Source organism: Arctopsyche grandis, unplaced genomic scaffold, assembly GCF_051622035.1.
Source record: "Arctopsyche grandis isolate Sample6627 unplaced genomic scaffold, ASM5162203v2 HiC_scaffold_46, whole genome shotgun sequence".
Classification (NCBI taxonomy): Eukaryota; Metazoa; Arthropoda; class Insecta; order Trichoptera; family Hydropsychidae; genus Arctopsyche; species Arctopsyche grandis.
Genome location: NW_027518449.1, coordinates 2085932 through 2113173, shown reverse-complemented (window position 1 = coordinate 2113173; position 27242 = coordinate 2085932). Strand labels below are relative to the sequence as shown.

The following is a 27242-nucleotide window of genomic DNA, read 5'->3' as shown; positions in this document are numbered from 1 at the left end:
CATACATACATACATACATGCATGCATACACACATGCATACATACACATACATAATACACACATACACAAACACATACATACATACATACATACATGCATGCATACATACAAACATACATACGTACATACATACACACACACAAATACACACATGCAAACATACAAACACACACAAACACACATACATAATACACACATACACACACACACACCCACACAAATACACACATACACAAACACACACACATACATACATACATACATGCATGCATACATACAAACATACATACGTACATACATACACACACACACAAATACACACATGCAAACATACAAACACACACAAACACACATACATAATACACACATACACACACACACACCCACACAAATACACACATACACAAACACACACACATACTTACATACATACATGCATGCAAACATGCATGCATACATACAAACATACATACGTTCTCACATACATACATGCATACACACACACACATACACACATACATAATACACACATACACACGTGCAAACATACAAACACACGAATACACACATACATAATACACACATACACAAACACACACACACACATACATACATGCATGCATACATACATACATACACACATACATAATACACACATGCATACATACATACATACATGCATGCATACATACAAACATACATACGTACCTAACCTAACCTAACCTAACCTAACCTTACCTAACCTAACCTAACCTAACCTAACCTAACCTAACCGAACCTAACCTAACCTAACCTAACCTAACCTAACCTAACCTAACCTAACCTAACCTAACCTAACCTATACACAAACACACACACATACATACATGCATGCATACATACATACATACATACATGCATGCATACATACAAACACACAAATACACACATGCATACATACACACACACATACACACATACATAATACACACATACACACATGCAAACATACAAACACACGAATACACACATACATACATACACACCCACACAAATACACACATACACAAACACACACATACATACATACATACATGCATGCATACATACAAACATACATACACACACACAAATACACACATGCAAACATACAAACACACACAAACACACATACATAATACACACATACACACACACACACCCACACAAATACACACATACACAAACACACACACATACATACATACATACATGCCTGCAAACATGCATGCATACATACAAACATACATACGTACTCACATACATACATGCATACATACACACACATACACACATACACACGTGCAAACATACAAACACACGAATACACACATACATAATACACACATACACAAACACACACACACACATACATACATGCATGCATACATACATACATACACACATACATAATACACACATGCATACATACATACATACATGCATGCATACATACAAACATACATACGTACCTAACCTAACCTTACCTAACCTAACCTTACCTAACCTAACCTAACCTAACCTAACCTAACCTAACCTAACCGAACCTAACCTAACCAAACCTAACCTAACCTAACCTAACCTAACCTAACCTATACACAAACACACACACATACATACATGCATGCATACATACATAAATACATACATGCATGCATACATACAAACACACAAATACACACATGCATACATACACACACACATACACACATACATAATACACACAGACACACATGCAAACATACAAACACACGAATACACACATACATAATACACACATACACAAACACACACACATACTGACATTCATGCATACAAACATACATACATACGTTCATACATACATACATACATACATGCATACACATACACACATACACACATACACACATACACACATACATAATACACACATACACGCATGCAAACATACAAACACAAGAATACACACATACATACATACATGCATACATACTTGCATGCATACATACAAACATACATACGTACATACATACATACATGCATAAACACACACACATACACACATACACACATGCAAACATACAAACACAAGAATACACACGTACATAATACACACATACACAAACACACACACACATACGTAAATGCATGCATACATACAACTATACATACATACATGCATACAAACACACACATACATACATACATACATACATGCATGCATACACACATGCATACATACACATACATAATACACACATACATAAACACATACATACATACATACATACATGCATGCATACATACAAACATACATACGTACATACATACACACACACAAATACACACATGCAAACATACAAACACACACAAACACACATACATAATACACACATACACACACACACACCCACACAAATACACACATACACAAACACACACACATACATACATACATACATGCATGCATACATACAAACATACATACGTACATACATACACACACACAAATACACACATGCAAACATACAAACACACACAAACACACATACATAATACACACATACACACACACACCCACACAAATACACACATACACAAACACACACACATACATACATACATACATGCATGCAAACATGCATGCATACATACAAACATACATACGTACTCACATACATACATGCATACACACACACACATACACACATACACACGTGCAAACATACAAACACACAAATACACACATACATAATACACACATACACAAACACACACACACATACATACATGCATGCATACATACATAAACACACACACACACATACATACATGCATGCATACATACATACATACACACATACATAATACACACATGCATACATACATACATACATGCATGCATACATACAAACATACATACGTACCTAACCTAACCTAACCTAACCTAACCTTACCTAACCTAACCTAACCTAACCTAACCTAACCTAACCGAACCTAACCTAACCTAACCTAACCTAACCTAACCTAACCTAACCTAACCTATACACAAACACACACACATACATACATGCATGCATACATACATACATACATACATGCATGCATACATACAAACACACAAATACACACATGCATACATACACACACACATACACACATACATAATACACACATACACACATGCAAACATACAAACACACGAATACACACATACATAATACACACATACACAAACACACACACATCCATACATACATGCATACAAAAATACATACATACGTACATACATACATACATACATACATGCATACACATACACACATACACACATACATAATACACACATATACAAATGCATACATACACACACACAAATACACACATACATAATACACACATACATACATAAATACATACATGCATGCATACACACGTGCATACATACACACACACAAATACACACATACATAATACACACATACACAAACACACACAGATACATACATACATTCATACATACATACATGCATACACACACACACATACACACATACATAATACACACATACACACATGCAAACACACGAATACACACCTCCATAATACACACATACCTAAACACACACACATACATACATGCATGCATACATACATACATACACACATACATCATACACACATGCATACATACATACATACATGCATGCATACATACAAACATACATACGTACCAAACCTAACCTAACCTAACCTAACCTAACCTAACCTAACCTTTTTTTTTTTTTTTTTTTTTTTCCTATGCGTGGGAGGAGAAAATCTTCAATAAGACTCCCTCTAGTCCGCACTAGAGGGAAGTGTCAGATTTTTACTGACTAAAAAACTCCCCCGACTCACCTCACCCCTTTGGGGACCCCACTCGTTGGTGGATTGCTTCCGCAGGGGCTGATTTCGTCCTTGTTGGCTTCTCCTTTTTGTGCGGATCCCTCCTTTCCAGTTCATCTAGTTGACCCGCTTGGTTTCTGTTTCCTGAAAAACATTCATTTGCAGTATTAATCATAGGCTGATAATAGTATATCTATATCTATGGGTTGACATCTATTCATTTCCTTCTATAAGTCTTTCCGCTTTCCTTAGCCGTTCGGCCTCCTCCTTCTGCTTCATGACGAACCTAACCTAACCTAACCTAACCTAACCTAACCTAACCTAACCTAACCTATACACAAACACACACATACATACATGCATGCATACATACATACATACATACATGCATGCATACATACAAACACACAAATACACACATGCATACATACACACACACATACACACATACATAATACACACATACACACATGCAAACATACAAACACACGAATACACACATACATAATACACACATACACAAACACACACACATACATACATACATACATGCATGCAAACATGCATGCATACATACAAACATACATACGTACTCACATACATACATGCATACACACACACACATACACACATACATAATACACACATACACACGTGCAAACACACACACATACATACATACATACATGCATGCAAACATGCATGCATACATACAAACATACATACGTACTCACATACATACATGCATACACACACACACATACACACATACATAATACACACATACACACGTGCAAACATACAAACACACGAATACACACATACATAATACACACATACACAAACACACACACACATACATACATGCATGCATACATACATACATACACACATACATAATACACACATACACGAACACACACACATACATACATACATACGTACATGCATGCATACACACGTGCATACATACACACACACAAATACACACATACATAATACACACATACACAAACACACACAGATACATACATACATACATACATACATACATGCATACACACACACACATACACACATACATAATACACACATACACACATGCAAACATACAAACACACGAATACACACATACATAATACACACATACACAAACACACACACATACATACATGCATGCATACAAACATACATACATACGTACATACATACATACATACATACATGCATACACATACACACAAACACACATACACACATACATAATACACACATACTAGCATGCAAACATACAAACACAAGAATACACACATACATACATACATGCATACATACATGCATGCATACATACAAACATACATACGAACATACATACACACACACAAATACACACATGCAAACATACAAACACACACAAACACACATACATAATACACACATACACACACACACACCCACACAAATACACACATACACAAACACACACACATACATACATACATACATGCATGCAAACATGCATGCATACATACAAACATACATACGTACTCACATACATACATGCATACACACACACACATACACACATACATAATACACACATACACACGTGCAAACATACAAACACACGAATACACACATACATAATACACACATACACAAACACACACACACACATACATACATGCATGCATACATACATACATACACACATACATAATACACACATGCATACATACATACATACATGCATGCATACATACAAACATACATACGTACCTAACCTAACCTAACCTAACCTAACCTTACCTAACCTAACCTAACTGACATTCATGCATACAAACATACATACATACGTACATACATACATACATACATACATGCATACACATACACACATACACACATACATAATACACACATACACGCATGCAAACATACAAACACAAGAATACACACATACATACATACATGCATACATACATGCATGCATACATACAAACATACATACGTACATACATACATACATGCATAAACACACACACATACACACATACACACATGCAAACATACAAACACAAGAATACACACATACATAATACACACATACACAAACACACACACACATACGTAAATGCATGCATACATGTAACTATACATACAAACATGCATACACACACACACATACATACATACATACATACATGCATGCATACACACATGCATACATACACATACATAATACACACATACACAAACACATACATACATACATACATACATGCATGCATACATACAAACATACATACGTACATACATACACACACACAAATACACACATGCAAACATACAAACACACACAAACACACATACATAATACACACATACACACACACACCCACACAAATACACACATACACAAACACACACACATACATACATACATACATGCATGCATACATACAAACATACATACGTACATACATACACACACACAAATACACACATGCAAACATACAAACACACACAAACACACATACATAATACACACATACACACACACACACCCACACAAATACACACATACACAGACACACACACATACATACATACATACATGCATGCAAACATGCATGCATACATACAAACATACATACGTACACACATCCATACATGCATACACACACACACATACACACATACATAATACACACATACACACGTGCAAACATACAAACACACGAATACACACATACATAATACACACATACACAAACACACACACACACATACATACATGCATGCATACATACATACATACACACATACATAATACACACATGCATACATACATACATACATGCATGCATACATACAAACATACATACGTACCTAACCTAACCGAACCTAACCTAACCTAGAATACACACATACATAATACACACATACACAAACACACACACACATACGTAAATGCATGCATACATACAAACATACATACATACATGCATACACACACACACATACATACATACATACATACATGCATGTATACACACATGCATACATACACATACATAATACACACATACACAAACACATACATACATACATACATACATGCATGCATACATACAAACATACATACGTACATACATACACACACACAAATACACACATGCAAACATACAAACACACACAAACACACATACATAATACACACATACACACACACACACCCACACAAATACACACATACACAAACACACACATACATACATACATACATGCATGCATACATACAAACATACATACGTACATACATACACACACACAAATACACACATGCAAACATACAAACACACACAAACACACATACATAATACACACATACACACACACACACCCACACAAATACACACATACACAAACACACACACATACATACATACATACATGCATGCAAACATGCATGCATACATACAAACATACATACGTACTCACATACATACATGCATACACACACACACATACACACATACATAATACACACATACACACGTGCAAACATACAAACACACGAATACACACATACATAATACACACATACACAAACACACACACACACATACATACATGCATGCATACATACATACATACACACATACATAATACACACATGCATACATACATACATACATGCATGCATACATACAAACATACATACGTACCTAACCTAACCTAACCTAACCTAACCTTACCTAACCTAACCTAACTGACATTCATGCATACAAACATACATACATACGTACATACATACATACATACATACATGCATACACATACACACATACACACATACATAATACACACATACACGCATGCAAACATACAAACACAAGAATACACACATACATACATACATGCATACATACATGCATGCATACATACAAACATACATACGTACATACATACATACATGCATAAACACACACACATACACACATACACACATGCAAACATACAAACACAAGAATACACACATACATAATACACACATACACAAACACACACACACATACGTAAATGCATGCATACATGTAACTATACATACAAACATGCATACACACACACACATACATACATACATACATACATGCATGCATACACACATGCATACATACACATACATAATACACACATACACAAACACATACATACATACATACATACATGCATGCATACATACAAACATACATACGTACATACATACACACACACAAATACACACATGCAAACATACAAACACACACAAACACACAAACATAATACACACATACACACACACACCCACACAAATACACACATACACAAACACACACACATACATACATACATACATGCATGCATACATACAAACATACATACGTACATACATACACACACACAAATACACACATGCAAACATACAAACACACACAAACACACATACATAATACACACATACACACACACACACCCACACAAATACACACATACACAGACACACACACATACATACATACATACATGCATGCAAACATGCATGCATACATACAAACATACATACGTACACACATCCATACATGCATACACACACACACATACACACATACATAATACACACATACACACGTGCAAACATACAAACACACGAATACACACATACATAATACACACATACACAAACACACACACACACATACATACATGCATGCATACATACATACATACACACATACATAATACACACATGCATACATACATACATACATGCATGCATACATACAAACATACATACGTACCTAACCTAACCGAACCTAACCTAACCTAGAATACACACATACATAATACACACATACACAAACACACACACACATACGTAAATGCATGCATACATACAAACATACATACATACATGCATACACACACACACATACATACATACATACATACATGCATGTATACACACATGCATACATACACATACATAATACACACATACACAAACACATACATACATACATACATACATGCATGCATACATACAAACATACATACGTACATACATACACACACACAAATACACACATGCAAACATACAAACACACACAAACACACATACATAATACACACATACACACACACACACCCACACAAATACACACATACACAAACACACACATACATACATACATACATGCATGCATACATACAAACATACATACGTACATACATACACACACACAAATACACACATGCAAACATACAAACACACACAAACACACATACATAATACACACATACACACACACACACCCACACAAATACACACATACACAAACACACACACATACATACATACATACATGCATGCAAACATGCATGCATACATACAAACATACATACGTACTCACATACATACATGCATACACACACACACATACACACATACATAATACACACATACACACGTGCAAACATACAAACACACGAATACACACATACATAATACACACATACACAAACACACACACACATACATACATGCATGCATACATACATACATACACACATACATAATACACACATGCATACATACATACATACATGCATGCATACATACAAACATACATACGTACCTAACCTAACCTAACCTAACCTAACCTAACCGAACCTAACCTAACCTAACCTAACCTAACCGAACCTAACCTAACCTAACCTAACCTAACCTAACCTAACCTATACACAAACACACACACATACATACATGCATGCATACATACATACATACATACATGCATGCATACATACAAACACACACACAAATACACACATGCAAACATACAAACACACACAAACACACATACATAATACACACATACACACACACACACCCACACAAATACACACATACACAAACACACACACATACATACATACATACATGCATGCATACATACAAACATACATACGTACATACAAACACACACAAATACACACATGCAAACATACAAACACACACAAACACACATACATAATACACACATACACACACACACACCCACACAAATACACACATACACAAACACACACACATACATACATACATACATGCATGCAAACATGCATACATACGTTCATACATACATACATACATACATGCATACACATACACACATACACACATACACACATACACACATACATAATACACACATACACGCATGCAAACATACAAACACAAGAATACACACATACATACATACATGCATACATACTTGCATGCATACATACAAACATACATACGTACATACATACATACATGCATAAACACACACACATACACACATACACACATGCAAACATACAAACACAAGAATACACACGTACATAATACACACATACACAAACACACACACACATACGTAAATGCATGCATACATACAACTATACATACATACATGCATACAAACACACACATACATACATACATACATACATGCATGCATACACACATGCATACATACACATACATAATACACACATACATAAACACATACATACATACATACATACATGCATGCATACATACAAACATACATACGTACATACATACACACACACAAATACACACATGCAAACATACAAACACACACAAACACACATACATAATACACACATACACACACACACACCCACACAAATACACACATACACAAACACACACACATACATACATACATACATGCATGCATACATACAAACATACATACGTACATACATACACACACACAAATACACACATGCAAACATACAAACACACACAAACACACATACATAATACACACATACACACACACACACCCACACAAATACACACATACACAAACACACACACATACATACATACATACATGCATGCAAACATGCATGCATACATACAAACATACATACGTACACACATACATACATGCATACACACACACACATACACACATACATAATACACACATACACACGTGCAAACATACAAACACACGAATACACACATACATAATACACACATACACAAACACACACACACACATACATACATGCATGCATTCATACATACATACACACATACATAATACACACATGCATACATACATACATACATGCATGCATACATACAAACATACATACGTACCTAACCTAACCTAACCTAACCTAACCTTACCTAACCTAACCTAACCTAACCTAACCTAACCTAACCGAACCTAACCTAACCTAGAATACACACATACATAATACACACATACACAAACACACACACACATACGTAAATGCATGCATACATACAAACATACATACATACATGCATACACACACACATACATACATACATACATACATGCATGTATACACACATGCATACATACACATACATAATACACACATACACAAACACATACATACATACATACATACATGCATGCATACATACAAACATACATACGTACATACATACACACACACAAATACACACATGCAAATATACAAACACACACAAACACACATACATAATACACACATACACACACACACACCCACACAAATACACACATACACAAACACACACATACATACATACATACATGCATGCATACATACAAACATACATACGTACATACATACACACACACAAATACACACATGCAAACATACAAACACACACAAACACACATACATAATACACACATACACACACACACACCCACACAAATACACACATACACAAACACACACACATACATACATACATACATGCATGCAAACATGCATGCATACATACAAACATACATACGTACTCACATACATACATGCATACACACACACACATACACACATACACACGTGCAAACATACAAACACACGAATACACACATACATAATACACACATACACAAACACACACACACATACATACATGCATGCATACATACATACATACACACATACATAATACACACATGCATACATACATACATACATGCATGCATACATACAAACATACATACGTACCTAACCTAACCTAACCTAACCTAACCTCACCTTACCTAACCTAACCTAACCTAACCTAACCTAACCGAACCTAACCTAACCAAACCTAACCTAACCTAACCTAACCTAACCTAACCTAACCTAACCTAACCTATACACAAACACACACACATACATACATGCATGCATACATACATAAATACATACATGCATGCATACATACAAACACACAAATACACACATGCATACAAACACACACACATACACACATACATAATACACACAGACACACATGCAAACATACAAACACACGAATACACACATACATAATACACACATACACAAACACACACACATACTGACATTCATGCATACAAACATACATACATACGTACATACATACATACATACATACATGCATACACATACACACATACACACATACACACATACATAATACACACATACACGCATGCAAACATACAAACACAAGAATACACACATACATACATACATGCATACATACATGCATGCATACATACAAACATACATACGTACATACATACATACATGCATAAACACACACACATATACACATACACACATGCAAACATACAAACACAAGAATACACACATACATAATACACACATACACAAACACACACACACATACGTAAATGCATGCATACATACAACTATACATACATACATGCATACACACACACACATACATACATACATACATACATGCATGCATACACACATGCATACATACACATACATAATACACACATACACAAACACATACATACATACATACATACATGCATGCATACATACAAACATACATACGTACATACATACACACACACAAATACACACATGCAAACATACAAACACACACAAACACACATACATAATACACACATACACACACACACACCCACACAAATACACACATACACAAACACACACACATACATACATACATACATGCATGCATACATACAAACATACATACGTACATACATACACACACACAAATACACACATGCAAACATACAAACACACACAAACACACATACATAATACACACATACACACACACACCCACACAAATACACACATACACAAACACACACACATACATACATACATACATGCATGCAAACATGCATGCATACATACAAACATACATACGTACACACATACATACATGCATACACACACACACATACACACATACATAATACACACATACACACGTGCAAACATACAAACACACGAATACACACATACATAATACACACATACACAAACACACACACACATACATACATGCATGCATACATACATACATACACACATACATAATACACACATGCATACATACATACATACATACAAGCATGCATACATACAAACATAAATACGTACCTAACCTAACCTAACCTAACCTAACCTTACCTAACCTAACCTAACCTAACCTAACCTAACCTAACCGAACCTAACCTAACCTAGAATACACACATACATAATACACACATACACAAACACACACACACATACGTAAATGCATGCATACATACAAACATACATACATACATGCATACACACACACATACATACATACATACATACATGCATGTATACACACATGCATACATACACATACATAATACACACATACACAAACACATACATACATACATACATACATGCATGCATACATACAAACATACATACGTACATACATACACACACACAAATACACACATGCAAATATACAAACACACACAAACACACATACATAATACACAGATACACACACACACACCCACACAAATACACACATACACAAACACACACATACATACATACATACATGCATGCATACATACAAACATACATACACACACACAAATACACACATGCAAACATACAAACACACACAAACACACATACATAATACACACATACACACACACACACCCACACAAATACACACATACACAAACACACACACATACATACATACATACATGCATGCAAACATGCATGCATACATACAAACATACATACGTACTCACATACATACATGCATACATACACACACATACACACATACACACGTGCAAACATACAAACACACGAATACACACATACATAATACACACATACACAAACACACACACACACATACATACATGCATGCATACATACATACATACACACATACATAATACACACATGCATACATACATACATACATGCATGCATACATACAAACATACATACGTACCTAACCTAACCTTACCTAACCTAACCTTACCTAACCTAACCTAACCTAACCTAACCTTACCTAACCGAACCTAACCTAACCAAACCTAACCTAACCTAACCTAACCTAACCTAACCTAACCTAACCTAACCTAACCTATACACAAACACACACACATACATACATGCATGCATACATACATAAATACATACATGCATGCATACATACAAACACACAAATACACACATGCATACATACACACACACATACACACATACATAATACACACAGACACACATGCAAACATACAAACACACGAATACACACATACATAATACACACATACACAAACACACACACATACTGACATTCATGCATACAAACATACATACATACGTTCATACATACATACATACATACATGCATACACATACACACATACACACATACACACATACACACATACATAATACACACATACACGCATGCAAACATACAAACACAAGAATACACACATACATACAAACATGCATACATACTTGCATGCATACATACAAACATACATACGTACATACATACATACATGCATAAACACACACACATACACACATACACACATGCAAACATACAAACACAAGAATACACACGTACATAATACACACATACACAAACACACACACACATACGTAAATGCATGCATACATACAACTATACATACATACATGCATACAAACACACACATACATACATACATACATACATGCATGCATACATACAAACATACATACGTACCAAACCTAACCTAACCTAACCTAACCTAACCCAACCTAACCTAACCTAACCTAACCTAACCTAACCTAACCTAACCTAACCTAACCTAACCTATACACAAACACACACACATACATACATGCATGCATACATACATACATACATACATGCATGCATACATACAAACACACAAATACACACATGCATACATACACACACACATACACACATACATAATACACACATACACACATGCAAACATACAAACACACGAATACACACATACATAATACACACATACACAAACACACACACACACATACATACATGCATGCATACATACATACATACACACATACATAATACACACATGCATACATACATACATACATGCATGCATACATACAAACATACATACGTACCTAACCTAACCTTACCTAACCTAACCTTACCTAACCTAACCTAACCTAACCTAACCTAACTTAACCGAACCTAACCTAACCAAACCTAACCTAACCTAACCTTACCTAACCTAACCTAACCTAACCTAACCTAACCTTTACACAAACACACACACATACATACATGCATGCATACATACATAAATACATACATGCATGCATACATACAAACACACAAATACACACATGCATACATACACACACACATACACACATACATAATACACACAGACACACATGCAAACATACAAACACACGAATACACACATACATAATACACACATACACAAACACACACACATACTGACATTCATGCATACAAACATACATACATACGTACATACATACATACATACATACATGCATACACATACACACATACACACATACACACATACACACATACACACATACATAATACACACATACACGCATGCAAACATACAAACACAAGAATACACACATACATACATACATGCATACATACATGCATGCATACATACAAACATACATACGTACATACATACATACATGCATAAACACACACACATACACACATACACACATGCAAACATACAAACACAAGAATACACACGTACATAATACACACATACACAAACACACACACATACGTAAATGCATGCATACATACAACTATACATACATACATGCATACAAACACACACATACATACATACATACAAAAATGCATGCATACACACATGCATACATACACATACATAATACACACATACACAAACACATACATACATACATACATACATGCATGCATACATACAAACATACATACGTACATACATACACACACACAAATACACACATGCAAACATACAAACACACACAAACACACATACATAATACACACATACACACACACACACCCACACAAATACACACATACACAAACACACACACATACATACATACATACATGCATGCATACATACAAACATACATACGTACATACATACACACACACACAAATACACACATGCAAACATACAAACACACACAAACACACATACATAATACACACATACACACACACACACCCACACAAATACACACATACACAAACACACACACATACTTACATACATACATGCATGCAAACATGCATGCATACATACAAACATACATACGTTCTCACATACATACATGCATACACACACACACATACACACATACATAATACACACATACACACGTGCAAACATACAAACACACGAATACACACATACATAATACACACATACACAAACACACACACACATACATACATGCATGCATACATACATACATACACACATACATAATACACACATGCATACATACATACATACAAGCATGCATACATACAAACATAAATACGTACCTAACCTAACCTAACCTAACCTAACCTTACCTAACCTAACCTAACCTAACCTAACCTAACCTAACCGAACCTAACCTAACCTAGAATACACACATACATAATACACACATACACAAACACACACACATACGTAAATGCATGCATACATACAAACATACATACATACATGCATACACACACACATACATACATACATACATACATGCATGTATACACACATGCATACATACACATACATAATACACACATACACAAACACATACATACATACATACATACATGCATGCATACATACAAACATACATACGTACATACATACACACACACAAATACACACATGCAAATATACAAACACACACAAACACACATACATAATACACACATACACACACACACACCCACACAAATACACACATACACAAACACACACATACATACATACATACATGCATGCATACATACAAACATACATACACACACACAAATACACACATGCAAACATACAAACACACACAAACACACATACATAATACACACATACACACACACACACCCACACAAATACACACATACACAAACACACACACATACATACATACATACATGCATGCAAACATGCATGCATACATACAAACATACATACGTACTCACATACATACATGCATACACACACACACATACACACATACACACGTGCAAACATACAAACACACGAATACACACATACATAATACACACATACACACATGCAAACACACGAATACACACCTCCATAATACACACATACACAAACACACACACATACATACATGCATGCATACATACATACATACACACATACATCATACACACATACACACATACATAATACACACATACACGCATGCAAACATACAAACACAAGAATACACACATACATACATACATGCATACATACATGCATGCATACATACAAACATACATACGTACATACATACATACATGCATAAACACACACACATATACACATACACACATGCAAACATACAAACACAAGAATACTCACATACATAATACACACATACACAAACACACACACACATACGTAAATGCATGCATACATACAACTATACATACATACATGCATACACACACACACATACATACATACATACATACATGCATGCATACACACATGCATACATACACATACATAATACACACATACACAAACACATACATACATACATACATACATGCATGCATACATACAAACATACATACGTACATACATACACACACACAAATACACACATGCAAACATACAAACACACACAAACACACATACATAATACACACATACACACACACACCCACACAAATACACACATACACAAACACACACACATACATACATACATACATGCATGCATACATACAAACATACATACGTACATACATACACACACACAAATACACACATGCAAACATACAAACACACACAAACACACATACATAATACACACATACACACACACACACCCACACAAATACACACATACACAAACACACACACATACATACATACATACATGCATGCAAACATGCATGCATACATACAAACATACATACGTACACACATACATACATGCATACACACACACACATACACACATACATAATACACACATACACACGTGCAAACATACAAACACACGAATACACACATACATAATACACACATACACAAACACACACACACATACATACATGCATGCATACATACATACATACACACATACATAATACACACATGCATACATACATACATACAAGCATGCATACATACAAACATAAATACGTACCTAACCTAACTGTTCCGACTTTTGTAATGACGTGTGGCAAACAGTCTTATTAACTGATTGTCGATTGGCATTATTGACGAGTTGGCATTAGTGTCGGCCCAAGCGGAAATACGCGACGGTCGACAGAGAGTTCGAGCAGACGGCGTACGGACAACTTGTGTTCCGTACGCTCCGCTGAACCACCACGTGCAAATTTTACATTTCAATAAACTACATCAAACCATTATCGAAGTCTTTTCCATGATGGTCACTTCGAACCGGACACCAGTAACCTAGGCCACAACACCAAACGGACAAACCAATAGGAAAAAACGTGGTCGAGAAAAAATGGATGTCAATTAAGAAATCGGTATCGTTCCTTTGTTACTATCCATACCTTTCCAATACTAATAACATGTTTGCTTCTATTTCAGCAATATATTGATTGATGTACAGAGGTACATGACCGCGTGATTGACGCAGAAAATATATAAATAAAAACATAACCTACAAAGACGCATGGGACACAGAGGTAATCCAAAATTATCGGAACGATCACATAAACATCGTAAAGGATATTCAAGTAAGTGAATGTATTCAATCTCAGGCAATCTGTTCAAAAGGCAATCATGTGGGTAGGTCAGTTTTAAAATATGTTTTAAAGTATAACAATTAATTAACGCGATTGTATAAAATAATATCGCGCTACGAAGGAATGTTTCATCGGTCGCATCGAATTTCGTATTAAAAGTGTAAAATCAGATGTAGTGTAAAATTAGCAAAGCACGTGGAGAATTATACTTGTAGCCCCAAAGTGGATTAAATCAAGTACATACCGGTATATTCATATCGGTAGATCTTTGTTTCTTAATGTGTGTAGAAACACCCTCCCCCCCCCCCCTTCCACGATAAATGTGGAATTATACTTGTAGCCCCAAAGTGGCTTAAACCAAGTACATACCGGTATATTCATAGCGGTAGATCTTTGTTTCTTAATGTGTGTAGAAACACCCTCCCCCCCCCCCCTTCCACGATAAATGTGGAATTATACTTGTAGCCCCAAAGTGGCTTAAACCAAGTACATACCGGTATATTCATATCGGTAGATCTTTGTTTCTTAATGTGTGTAGAAACACCCTCCCCCCCCCCCCCTTCCACGATAAATGTGGAATTACACTTGTAGCCCCAAAGTGGATTAAATCAAGTACATACCGGCATATTCATACATCGGTAGATCTCTTTGTTTCATAATGTGTGATGAAACAGTGGTGATTTAAAATAAATCACAAGACTTGTAGCCCCAAAGTGGTTTAAATCAAGCACCCACCAATTTAGGGTTGTAATTTCTTCCAAAATATGTTGGATAGATTCTGGTGATAATAGTTAAAGTAGAATATTAAGATTCACGGTTAATCATTGAATATTATTACCTTATCTCTACGAATAGTTCAATTGACAGCTATAGTAGAGAATAACTGTATTTATGAGACGAAATAGTGCAACTTTCTGAAACAAATGTCAAGTGCTGAAAACGAGGAAATAGAAGCTTCGACTTCCCAGTCGCATAAAGGTCGAAATCCAACTAGGGACGTAGAACCTATTAGAGACAGGTCAAGCTCTAGAATACATCAGACTCGAAGTCAGACTCAATCGATAGAAATATTAGCGAAGGAAAATAAAGTAGAAGTCATAATGACGTCAATAGAATTAAGGTATTCAGGCGCGGTACAAAGACTAAAAGGAAAAATAGATAAATCCTCCGAATTAGATGAAGGACAGTATCAAACCATTAAAGAAGCATACGATTATGTCCGAAAACTCCATTACGAGTATTTAGATAACCTTACAGACATACCGAAAGCGGCCAAAATAGACGAAGAGTACGATGCAATTACAATAACAGTTAAAAATCTTAAAGCAGCATTAGATTGCCAATCCTTTCAAGATAGTAAACTAAAGGTAGAGCAAGCAACAATTAAATTTGCTAGAGATAAGTTACCGACGTTAACCATTCCCACATTTCAGGGAGATCCATCTGAATGGCAATCGTTTCAACAAGCTTTTAAGAATATAATAGGAAACAAAACGGAATATTCGAATGTCACGAAATTGCAATATTTGCATCAATCCTTAATCGGTCCCGCTTTGGCAGCTGTATCAGGTTTAGATATTAGCTCAGACAATTACGAAATAGCTTGGAGTATTTTAGACAAGCAATATAATTTACCAAGACTTAATCTCAAAACTAGGATTAACTCACTTTGTGACTTAAAATTAATCACAAGAGAATCACATATCGAATTGAGAAATCTATTGAATCAGGTAACAGTGTGTATTAAAAACATTGAATCGTTGGGTTACGCGAGAGAAATTTTAGATCCATGGGTAACATGTTTAGTTCTAAGGAAATTACCATTTAGTTTATTAAAGGACTGGGAAACATCTCTGGTTGACAGAGAAATGCCACCGTACGAGAAGTTAGAAACGTTTCTGCAGAATAGATGTAACGTATTACAATCTACTGCATCGGTAATTACGGTGAAAGAATTCCCTCATAACCGTCAACGAATCAGGAGAACTCATGTCGCGAATAAAAACCCATCAAGTAAGGTAAACGCATGTGCATTTTGTCGGAATAATCATTTCATAGGCAAATGTGATAAATTCAAAGCAAAATCCAGTATGGAAAGAAATGAATTCGTTAAATCTAATAACATGTGTTTTAAATGTTTAAATTCATCGCATAAGATAACAAATTGCAAGTCTAACTATAATTGCTTAAGGTGCAAACAAAACCATCACACTTTGTTGCATCAGGACGATACATTTAGTTCCAATAATACGGGAAGGAAGTCAATTAATGCTCATTCTACTCATTTCTCTCAAAGGGAGATAATTTTACCGACGGTACAAGTAGACATTATAACGTCCAATGGAACGGTCGTTAAGGGTCGCACATTATTAGATTCCGGCTCACAAGTCAACTATGTTACCACATCTTTCGCTAAGAAGAATAACTTCAAATTAGAGAAAATCTCTCAAAAAATTGTAGGTATCGCTAATCAAGAAAGTAGCATTCGTCACATCACCAAGGTGACCATAAGGTCTTCAACCACTAATTACTCAACCAAAGTGTTGTGTTTGGTATTACCAGAAATTACTGGTGAAATTCCAACTGTGAAACTGGATCAACAGTTAATTTCAATACCAGCGGGAATCAAGTTATCAGATCCCCTTTGGAATAAACCGACGCCAATCGATTTCTTGCTCGGCGCCGAGATTTGCGTTCATGCTATGAAAGCAGGAACCATCCAGTTAGGAAAAGGTATGCCTATCTTAAAGGATACCGAATTCGGATGGACAATAGTTGGTCCATATCCCGAAGTAAATAATGCTCCAGGGAAGAGCCACATAGGCTTAAGTCAATTAGACAGTCACATTCAAAACTTTTGGATGATCGACCAGGTTCCTATGGTAAAACATCAATCTCTTGAGGAGAAAAGATGTGAGGAACATTTCCAAGCACACACATCACGAGATAAAAACGGTAGATTTTGTGTAGCTTTACCATATAAAAATTCCCCGGTAGTATTAGGAAGTTCATTGCACATTGCGGAGAAAAGACACAAAACTTTGGAAAGACGTTTTTTAGCCAATAATAATTTAAAAATGGAATACAATAAAGTTTTAGAAGAGTACATAAATTTAGGACATATGTCAGAGTGTGAACCTCCGGAGGCACATGAGGTTCATTGTTATTTACCTCATCACGTCGTGGTTAAGGAGTCTAGCCTTACCACTAAATATCGTGTAGTTTTTGATGCGTCCGCAAAGACAACGTCTAATATCTCACTAAATAATATTTTGATGGTGGGACCTAATGTCCAATCAGATTTGTTAAGTTTACTACTCAACTTTCGACTCCATAAATACGTGATTACTGCGGATATTAAGCAGATGTACCGACAGATTCAAATAGCAGAGGAAAATAAAAATGTACAACGAATCATTTGGCGAACAGATCCCCAGAGTAAATTCAAGCATTACAAGCTTAATACAGTAACATTCGGAACTGCTTCAGCCCCATTTTTAGCTACTAGATGTCTAAATCAGTTAGCAGAGGAGAATAGAAACAAATATCCCATCGCTAGTAAAGTGATCGAACGTGATTTTTATGTTGATGATTTGCTCACGGGAACTAATACTATTGAAGCTGGTAAATTATTAAAGGTTCAACTGGAAACCATATTATTATCAGCCGGTATGCCCTTAAGCAAATGGACATCGAACAACTCCGATATAATCACGGATGTTAAAGCTGACGATTGTTCAGATTTTAACTTCTCTAACGAATCACACAAAACTTTAGGTTTATTTTGGAAACCGCGGGAAGACGTTTTTGTATTTAAGGTTCAAACCGAAGTCGAGACTGAAAATATAACAAAAAGAAACTTTTTATCAGTAATTAGTCAGATCTTCGACCCATTAGGACTATTATCTCCATTGTTAATTAATTATAAGATATTAATGCAATCTGTCTGGCAACAAACCATTGGTTGGGATGAATTCATTCCTCAGACAATCTTCAAAAAATGGAAAGATTGTCAATTATCCAATACAGTCATGAAACTTTATAAAATTCCTAGATTGATAATACTAAATAATGTCATTAATATACAGGCACACGGATTTTGTGACGCATCCGAGAAAGCTTATGGTGCTTGTATTTATGTAAAATGTACTGATCAATTGGGAAATTCCAAATGTCATCTTGTGTGTTCTCGTTCGAGAGTCGCTCCGCTCAGTTTTGTAACTATTCCGCGTTTAGAGCTGTGCTCCGCTATGTTATTATCAAAGTTAATGAAGTCAACAATAGACCAATTAACAATTCATATTAATGAAAAATATTATTGGACGGATTCAACCGTCGCATTGCATTGGATTAGAGGAGAGTCATGTAAATGGACCACCTTCGTTGCCAATCGAGTGGCCGAAATCCAATCAATATCTCAACCCATTGAGTGGTACCATGTCTCCTCTACAGACAATCCAGCAGATTTAATTTCTCGAGGGACTCAACCATCAGAATTAAATCATAATTCGTTATGGTGGGACGGCCCTAGTTGGTTGAAATTAGACGAATCACGATGGCCTCGAAGACCTCCTGAGATCACAATAGATCTTCCAGAGAGAAGGGTAGTCACTAACGCTACCCTTGTGAGGGAAAATAATTGGATAGATAAACATTCTCATCTTCCAAGACTCCTTCGAGTTTTATCATATGTTCGTCGGCCACTAAGGAATAAACAATTAAACGTTAAAGAAAATAACGAACCGTCCGCTTTAGAATTAAAAGATGCTTTAAATAATTTGATAAGGTTATCGCAAATGGAATCATTTCCATTGGAATATCGTTTGCTGAGCAAGGGACATCCAATTCCCAGTAGCAGTAAATTAGCTAAATTGTCCCCTCTATTCCACGAGAATTTAATTTGTGTTGGAAGTAGACTTCCTCTGGGAACAACTCTATCAACGTCACCCATTATCTTGTCAAATAAGCATAAACTTACACACATGATTGTCCGAGATGCGCACTTGAAATATATTCACTTGGGTACTCAAGCCTTACTGTCGTTATTGCGGCAGACCTATTGGCCATTGGCCGGACATAATACTGTCAAAGGAGTGGTGCGTTCATGTGTCATTTGTTTCAGAAATAAACCACTGTCACACAATAGATTAATGGGATTACTCCCGCTTGAACGTACCACTGCGAATTTTCCTTTCAGTCATGTGGGGATAGATTTCGCAGGACCTTTTCCTGTGAAGAGTGGTTGCAATAAGAATTCTAAGATAATTAAGGGTTACGTTTGTGTCTTTGTGTGTTTTTCCAGTAAGGCAGTTCACTTGGAACTTGTCGGAGACTTAACGAGTTCAAATTTCTTAAATTGTTTAAGAAGATTCGTAGCCAGACGTGGCAGGCCCAATACGATATATTCCGACAATGCTACTAACTTTGTCGGTGCAAGTCGTGAACTCGTTAATTTAGTAAAATTAATTTACGAACGTCCTCATGAGGAGAAGCTACTACGGTATGTAGCCTCCGAAGGGATTCGTTGGAAGTTTAACCCGCCAAGGGCGCCTCACATGGGAGGGCTGTGGGAAGCAGCGGTTAAATCCATGAAGATTCATTTAAACAAGGTGTTAAAGGTCACCACCTTAAATTTCGAATCATTTTGTACGGTATTGACTCAAATAGAAGCTTGCATGAATTCCCGTCCTCTTAGTCCCTTGTCTTCGGATCCACTAGACCTTTTACCCCTCACACCTGGACATTTCTTAATTGGCAGATCCTTACTCGCTCTTCCAATGGAGGTTAAATATAACACTAATGTCCATGCCAATCTGCTTCAGATACAATTGACCACAGCAGCATTTTGGAAACGTTGGTCGGCGGAATATTTACATTCTTTGCAGTTACGACACAAATGGAAGAAGGACTCGAGCAACAATCTGAGTGTGGGTCAAATGGTCCTGTTAAAGGAGGAACACATGCTGCCAACCCGATGGGTCTTGGGTCGAGTCACTAAATTGTATCCCGGACCAGATGGCAGAGTTCGAGTCGTCGACGTCTTTACTGCCAGCGGAGAGTTTCGTCGGTCCAGTCATCTAGTGGCGCCATTGCCGATTCTACCACAAGGACCACTTGACAGGAAGGAAGATCAGCAAGAGGGAGGAGAAACAGCAGCTTCAATTCCGTCAACTTCGGTAGCTTAGTTTAACCCGAAGACACTACCCCCAACTCATATTATTTATTAGATGTAATCATGAGTTTAAATCATTCAATGTTAATAGTAGTACTCCGTAATTCACTTTAATTGTGTTGTGTGTATAATTTAAGCTATTTTCATTTTAACATTCGGCAGTATATATCTCCGAATTTAATCTAATCATTTTGTCTTTATAATATAAGACTTGTCTCATGTCATCACTCGGAAGGATTATATCCGAGTTTAAAATAAACTGTTCAAATTTGACAGTTAAAATTAGATTCATGATTTGTTAATGTTAGTCTCCAAGCCACACTTAATGGAGCATCTTAAATTATTTCATGTCTACTTAATTATAACCTGCCGGGAGTCATCCGCAGGTCTTATGTTTCTTGTTATGAAAACATAAGTTAACTTTTACTGTTTATAGTATTTATGTGAATCGTAGAATAAGTAAATATTATAATACTGAACATTTCAATGTTTAACGTAGAGACATCTATAATCATAGTTCGCCTTCATTTCCTGCTTGTAGGAATGAATGAATGACTTTCCAATTTACTTTTAATTTAGCAATGTTTGTGCTACTTGTTGATGAAATCAAGTTAACTTAGGAGCATTACACTCACTAATCAAGTTTAGTTGATCGGTAATAGCTGATCTGTCTTGACAACTGTAATAGTGTCAACATTGTATTGTCTAAGTTAACATCAAGATGAGGAATGCTTAAGTTTTAAACCATATACAGTCCACTCTCTCTTCTTTAAAGTAAACTTATCTTGTAATGCTTATTCACAGCTTCAAAGGAGATTTCAAAAATTTTAATGTAAATAGAAACAACATTCACCAGAGGTATACCTATAAGTTGAAATATTACTGAACCAATAAATTGATTTTATCCTCACACTGGATGAGGCAAAGGTTTCATTATTCACCCTCTATTTAATTATTTTAAGAGCTATGATTTATTGTAAACGACTCGTCAGTAATGCTGTAACTCTGTAGAATAACTGTATTGTTCAACAGTTTTCCTATGTGGGACTATGTTCCGACTTTTGTAATGACGTGTGGCAAACAGTCTTATTAACTGATTGTCGATTGGCATTATTGACGAGTTGGCATTAGTGTCGGCCCAAGCGGAAATACGCGACGGTCGACAGAGTCACCGAGTAGACGGCGTACGGACAGCTTGTGTTCCGTACGCTCCGCTGGCCCACCACGTGCAAATTTTACATTTCAATAAACTACATCAAACCATTATCGAAGTCTTTTCCACTAACCTAACCTAACCTAACCTTACCTAACCTAACCTAACCTAACCTAACCTTACCTAACCTAACCTAACCTAACCTAACCTAACCTAACCGAACCTAACCTAACCTAGAATACACACATACATAATACACACATACACAAACACACACACACATACGTAAATGCATGCATACATACAAACATACATACATACATGCATACACACACACATACATACATACATACATACATGCATGTATACACACATGCATACATACACATACATAATACACACATACACAAACACATACATACATACATACATACATGCATGCATACATACAAACATACATACGTACATACATACACACACACAAATACACACATGCAAATATACAAACACACACAAACACACATACATAATACACACATACACACACACACACCCACACAAATACACACATACACAAACACACACATACATACATACATACATGCATGCATACATACAAACA

At 35.9% G+C, this 27242-nt stretch overlaps 1 protein-coding gene across 1 annotated transcript in view; it reads left to right on the top strand.

The window, feature by feature from the left end:
- LOC143921918 (uncharacterized) overlaps positions 1-26754 on the top strand; it is a 213417-nt gene extending 186663 nt beyond the window's left edge. Inside the window, exon 2 of the mRNA XM_077445242.1 lies at positions 26634-26754. The gene's annotated coding sequence lies outside the window, so the exon portion shown is untranslated. The remainder of the gene's footprint in view (positions 1-26633) is intronic.
- The last annotated feature ends 488 nt before the right edge of the window (positions 26755-27242 follow it).